Source organism: Macaca thibetana, chromosome 8 (assembly GCF_024542745.1).
Source record: "Macaca thibetana thibetana isolate TM-01 chromosome 8, ASM2454274v1, whole genome shotgun sequence".
In the NCBI taxonomy this organism is placed as follows: Eukaryota; Metazoa; Chordata; class Mammalia; order Primates; family Cercopithecidae; genus Macaca; species Macaca thibetana.
Window position 1 is genome coordinate 57,222,832 of NC_065585.1, and position 7,166 is coordinate 57,229,997.

Sequence of the window (7,166 nt, forward strand, 5' to 3'; positions counted from 1 at the left end):
CACTACATGAAATGTCCTGTCATCTATAGGCTCCTACATCTCACTAGTAGCAGTAATCTTAATAATTTACATGATCTGAGAAGCCTTTGCTTCAAAACGTAAAGTACTACTAATCGAACAACCCCTCACTAGCCTAGAATGACTAAATGGCTGCCCCCCACCCTACCATACATTCGAAGAACCAACCTATATTAAACTAAACGAAAAAGGAGAGAGTCGAACCCCCTAGAACTGGTTTCAAGCCAGTCTTATAGCCCCTATAACTTTTTCAACAAGATATTAGAAAAATCATTTCATAGCTTTGTCGAAGCTAAATTATAGGCCAAACCCTATATATCTTACATGGCTCATCCAGTTCAACTAAGCCTGCAAGACGCCACATCTCCTATTATAGAGGAGCTAATCACTTTCCATGACCATGCTTTTATAGCCATATCTTTAATCAGCTTCCTAGTGTTGTATGCCTTGCTCTCAACACTCACAACAAAACTAACCAATACTAACATCACAGACGCCCTAGAAATAGAAACTATCTGAACCATCTTACCCGCAATTATCTTAGTCCTAATTGCCCTCCCATCCCTGCGCATCCTGTATCTGACAGATGAAGTCACCGACCCATCCTTCACTATCAAATCAATTGGACACCAGTGGTACTGAACCTATGAATATACGGACCATGGGGGCCTAATTTTTAATTCCTACATATTTACCCCCGCTATTCTTAAACCCAGGAGATCTTCGGCTTCTAGAAGTTGACAATAGAGTAGTCCTCCCAATTGAAGCCCCTGTACGTATAATAATTACATCTCAAGATGTCTTGCATTCATGAACTATCCCTACACTAGGCCTAAAGACAGATGCAGTGCCTGGACGCTTAAATCAAACTGTATTCACGGCCACACGACCAGGCGTCTATTATGGACAATGCTCAGAAATCTGTGGCGCAAACCATAGCTTCATACCAATCGTTGCAGAACTAATCCCACTAAAAATCTTTGAAATAGGACCTGTATTTACCCTATAAATAACCCTATTTCCTTTCTCTCCCCTTAACACCCTCACCTCATAAATCCTCAAGATACCCTACAAGTCCACTGTACAGCTATCCTAGCATTAACCTTTTAAGTTAAAGACTGGGGGACACACCCTCTGCAGTGAAATGCCCCAGTTAGACACATCGACATGATTCACTACTATTATGACGATGCTTCCTACATTATATCTTATCATACAATTAAAACTACTAAACACAAACTACTATCAACCACCTCTTACAAAAAACTCCAATCTACAAGCCCACAATATTCACTGACAACCAAAATGAACGAAAACCTGTTTACCTCATTCTCAACTCCAACAATCCTAAGCCAACCCGCCACAATCCCCATCATCCTATTCCCCACCCTGCTAATCTTAACCTCTAAACACCCCATTAATAATCGACTACCATTCAACAAAACCTAACTCAATTCACCCTAAAACAAATAATAATAATTCACAATGCTAAAGGACAAACCTGATCTTTAATACTAATGTCTCTAATCACCTTTATTGCTATAACGAACCTTTTAGGCCTTCTGCCTCACTCGTTCACACCAACCACCCAACTTTCCATAAACCTGGCCATAGCAATCCCTCTATGAGCAGGCACAGTAATCGTAGGACTTCGCTTTAAAACCAAAAATTCTCTAGCTCACCTTCTACCACAGGGTACACCTACACCTCTCATCCCTATACTGGTAGCAATCGAAACTATTAGTCTACTTATTCAACCGGTAGCCCTAGCCGTACGACTGACCGCAAACATCACAGCTGGCCACCTACTAATACACCTAATTGGAAACGCTGTACTAGCACTATCAACTATCAGCTTCTCCATGACTCTGCTAACCTCCATACTTCTAGCACTATTAACCATTCTAGAAATTGCAGTAGCCCTAATCCAAGCCTATGTCTTCACACTCTTAGTTAGCCTCTATCTACATAACAACACCTAATGACCCACCAAACCCATGCTTATCACATAGTTAAACCCAGTCCCTGGCCACTGACAGGAGCTCTGTCAGCTTTCTTAATAACATCCAGCTTAGTCATATGATTTCACTTCTACTCTACCACCCTACTAATACTAGGCCTACTAACCAGCATACTAACCTTATATCAATGGTGACGTGACATTGTACGAGAAAGCACATACCAAGGCCACCACACAACATCTGTCCAAAAAAGCCTTCGATATGGAATAACACTATTCATCATCTCAGAAGTATTCTTCTTTATCGGCTTCTTCTGAGCATTTTACCACTCAAGCCTCGCCCCAACACCCTACTTGGGGGGCCATTGACCACCAACAGGCATTATCCCTTTAAACCCCCTGGAAGTACCCCTCCTAAACACCTCTGTACTACTCGCGTCTGGGGTTACAATCACCTGAGCTCATCACAGCCTCATAAACAGTAACCGAAAACAAACAATCCAAGCCCTACTTATCACAATCCTACTAGGCACCTACTTCACCCTGCTACAAATCTCAGAATACTTTGAAGCGCCTTTCACTATCTCCGATGGTATTTACGGTTCAACATTCTTCATTACCACAGGCTTCCACGGGCTCCACTTTATTATCGGATCCACATTCCTCTTTATTTGCCTCATTCGCCAACTACTATACCACTTCACATCGAACCATCATTTCGGCTTCGAAGCCGCCGCTTGGTATTGACACTTTGTAGATGTTGTCTGACTACTCCTCTATATTTCTATCTATTGATGAGGATCCTACCAGTACAATTGACTTCCAATCAATCAGTTTTGACAGCATTCAAAAAAGAGTAATCAACCTAGTGCTAGCCTTAACAATCAACACCCTATTAACCTCGCTACTGATAATTATCATATTCTGGTTACCCCAACTCAACTCCTATACAGAAAAAACTAGTCCCTACGAATGCGGATTTGATCCCCTAAGCCCTGCTCGTATCCCGTTCTCAATAAAGTTCTTCCTAGTCGCCATTACTTTCCTACTATTTGACCTAGAGATCGCTCTACTACTATCCCTACCATGAGCCATTCAAACAACAAACCTCCCAGTAATAATTAAATCGACCATCACTTTCATCATTATCCTAATTCTCAGCCTAGCCTATGAATGAACTCAAAAAGGGCTAGACTGGACCGAATTGGTAAGTAGTTTAAATAAAACAAATGATTTCGACTCATTAGATTATGATAACCATACTAACCAAATGATCCCCACCTATATAAACATTATACTAGCATTTACCATCTCTCTTCTGGGCATATTAACCTACCGCTCACACCTAGTAGCTTCTCTCCTCTGCCTAGAGGGAATAATGATATCACTCTTTATCATAGCTGCCCTTATTGCCTCGAACACACACTTCCCTCTAATCAATATTATACCCGTCATTCTGCTAGTATTTGCCGCTTGCGAAGCAGCAGTAGGTCTTGCCTTACTAATCTCAATCTCCAATACATACGGACTAGACTATATCCACAACCTAAGCCTGCTTTAATGCTAAAAATAATTATTCCCACAACCATACTACTACCTATAACATGACTTTCCAAAAATGATACAATCTGAATCAACTTGACTATACACAGCCTAGCTATTAGCCTCATTCCCTTACTATTCTTCAACCAAACTAACACTAACCTCCTTAATCACTCAACCCACCTATCCTCTGACCCACTAACAACACCTCTCCTAACACTAACTGTCTGACTCCTACCTCTCATGATCATAGCGAGCCAGTATCACCTATGCAATGAGCCCCCCTCACAAAAGAAACTTTACCTCTTCATAATAATTCTCCTACAAATCACCTTAGTTCTGACATTCATAGCTACAGAACTAATTATATTCTACATCCTATTTGAAACTACTCTTATTCCCACTCTAATTATCATCACTAAATGGGGCAGCCAAGCAGAACGTCTTAATGCAAGTACATATTTTCTATTCTACACACTAACCGGCTCTCTACCCCTACTCATTATACTAAACCACACCTACAACAACACAGGCTCATTACATATTATATTACTAACACTCACAGACCAAAAACTAACAACCACCTGATCTCATAACTTTACCTGACTAGCATGCATAATAGCTTTTATAACAAAAATACCCCTATATGGCTTACACCTATGGCTCCCTAAAGCTCATGTTGAAGCCCCCATTGCAGGATCAATAGTTCTTGCCGCAGTACTCCTAAAACTAGGTGGCTACGGCATAATACGACTTACTCCCATTCTTAACCCCTTAACAGAATATATAGCCTATCCATTCCTTATATTATCCTTATGGGGCATAATCATAACAAGCTTAACATGTCTCCGACAAACGGATCTAAAATCACTCATCGCATACTCTTCTGTAAGTCACATAGCTCTTGTAATTGTAGCCTCCCTTATCCAAACCCCCTGAAGCTTCTCTGGCGCAACTATCCTTATAGTCGCCCATGGACTCACCTCTTCCATATATTTCTGCTTAGCTAACTCAAACTATGAACGCACTCACAGCCGTATCATACTACTATCCCGAGGACTCCAAATCCTACTCCCACTAACGGCCTTCTGATGATTCACAGCAAGCCTTACTAATTTTGCCCTACCCCCCACTATTAATCTACTAGGCGAACTCTTTGTAATCGCAACCTCATTTTCCTGATCCCATATCACCATTATACTAACAGGACTTAACATACTAATCACAGCCCTCTACTCTCTCCACATATTCATTACAATACAACGAGGAACACTTATACACCACATAATTAACATAAAACCCCCCTTCACACGAGAAAACATTAATATTCATACACCTCCCTCCAATTATTCTTCTATCTCTTAACCCCAACATCATTCTAGGTTCACTTCCTGTAAATATAGTTTAATTAAAACATTAGATTGTGAATCTAACTATAGAAGCTTACCACTTCTTATTTACCGAGAAAACTCGCAAGGACTGCTAATCCACGTCTCCGTACTTAAAACTACGGTTTTCTCAACTTTTAAAGGATAACAGCTATCCATTGGCCTTAGGAGTCAAAAATATTGGTGCAACTCCAAATAAAAGTAATAATCATGTACACTCCCATCATAATAACAACCCTCATCTCCCTAACTCTTCCAATTTTTGCCACCCTTATCAACCCTAACAAAAAACGTCCATACCCAAACTACGTAAAAATAACCGTAATATATGCTTTTATTACCAGCCTTCCTTCAACAACTTTATACATCTTCTTAAACCAAGAAACAACCATTTGGAGTTGACATTGAATAATAACCCAAACATTAAACCTAACATTAAGCTTTAAACTAGACTACTTCTCCATAATATTTATTCCAATTGCACTATTCATTACCTGATCCATTATAGAATTCTCGCTATGGTACATAAGCTCAGACCCAAACATCAACCAATTCTTCAAATACCTCCTTATTTTCCTTACTGCCATACTAGTTCTAGTCACTGCTAACAACCTTTTCCAATTCTTTATCGGCTGAGAAGGCGTAGGGATTATATCCTTCCTCCTAATTAGCTGGTGACACGCTCGAACAGATGCCAATACAGCAGCCATCCAAGCAATCCTATATAACCGCATTGGCGACATTGGTCTTATCCTAGCTATAACATGATTTCTCCTACATTACAACTCATGAGACTTTCAACAAATATTAACCCTAAATTCGAACTTAAGTCCCCTTCCACTAGTAGGCCTTCTCCTAGCAGCAGCAGGAAAATCAGCTCAATTTGGCCTTCACCCCTGATTACCCTCTGCTATAGAAGGCCCAACTCCAGTCTCAGCCCTACTTCACTCCAGCACCATAGTCGTTGCCGGGGTATTCTTGCTTATTCGCTTCCATCCTTTAATAGAAGCCAATACATTAATTCAAAATCTTACATTATGCCTGGGGGCTATTACTACCCTATTTATAGCCATCTGTGCCCTCACACAAAACGACATTAAAAAAATTGTAGCCTTCTCCACCTCAAGCCAACTAGGTCTAATAATAGTCACCATTGGCATTAACCAACCATACTTAGCATTCCTACACATCTGCACCCATGCCTTCTTTAAAGCCATACTTTTTATATGCTCCGGATCCATTATCCACAACCTAAACAACGAACAAGACATTCGAAAAATAGGGGGCCTATTTAAAACAATACCCCTCACCTCAACTTCCCTAATCATTGGCAACCTAGCACTCACAGGAACACCCTTCCTCACAGGCTTCTATTCCAAAGACCTTATTATCGAAGCCACAAATACATCGTATACCAACGCCTGAGCCCTATTTATTACTCTCATCGCTACCTCCCTAACAAGCGCCTACAGTACTCGAACTATTCTCCTCACCCTAATGGGACAACCTCGCTTCCCAGCTCTAACAAACATTAACGAAAACAACCCCGCTCTACTAAACCCAATTAAACGCCTCACAATAGGCAGCATAATCACAGGATTTCTTATCACCAATAGCATCTCCCCCACTTCACCCCCCCAGCCAGCAATACCCCTCTATTTAAAACTCTCAGCCTTATGCGCAACTGCCCTAGGTTTCCTAGCAGCTCTGGACCTCACCCTTATAACAAACAAACTAAAAATAAAAAACCCATCACAAATATTCAAATTTTCCAACATACTAGGGTATTTTCCCACCACAATTCACCGTACAATCCCCTATCAAAATCTACTTATAAGCCAAAACTTAGCCCTCCTCCTATTAGACTCAACATGACTAGAAAAATCTATACCTAAAATAATCTCACAAACACATATCACTGCTTCCATAACTGTAACCACCCAAAAAGGCATAATCAAACTCTATTCCCTCTCTTTCCTTATCCCCCTTACCCTAGCCCTATTTCTAATGATATAATCTATTGCCCCGGACAATCTCAATCACAACGTACACACCAACAAATAGCGTTCAACCAGCAACTACCACTAATCAACGCCCATAATCATACAAGGCACCCGCACCAATAGAATCACCTTGAATTAATCCTGATCCCTCCCCCTCAAAAATCACCCAATCACCCGTATCACTAAGACTAACCACCACTACTACCACTTCATCCAAATTTAAAACCCATAAAACTAACACCACTTCCATCATCA

At 40.7% G+C, this 7,166-nt stretch overlaps 3 pseudogenes; all 3 read left to right on the forward strand.

Moving 5' to 3' along the window:
• Window positions 1-322: 322 nt before the first annotated feature.
• LOC126961161 (cytochrome c oxidase subunit 2-like) lies at window positions 323-1,031 on the forward strand (annotated as a pseudogene).
• Window positions 1,032-1,160: 129 nt separating this feature from the next.
• Window positions 1,161-2,377, forward strand: LOC126961160 (ATP synthase subunit a-like; annotated as a pseudogene).
• A 190-nt stretch (window positions 2,378-2,567) lies between these two features.
• On the forward strand, window positions 2,568-6,943 carry LOC126960659 (NADH-ubiquinone oxidoreductase chain 5-like; annotated as a pseudogene).
• Window positions 6,944-7,166: the final 223 nt, after the last annotated feature.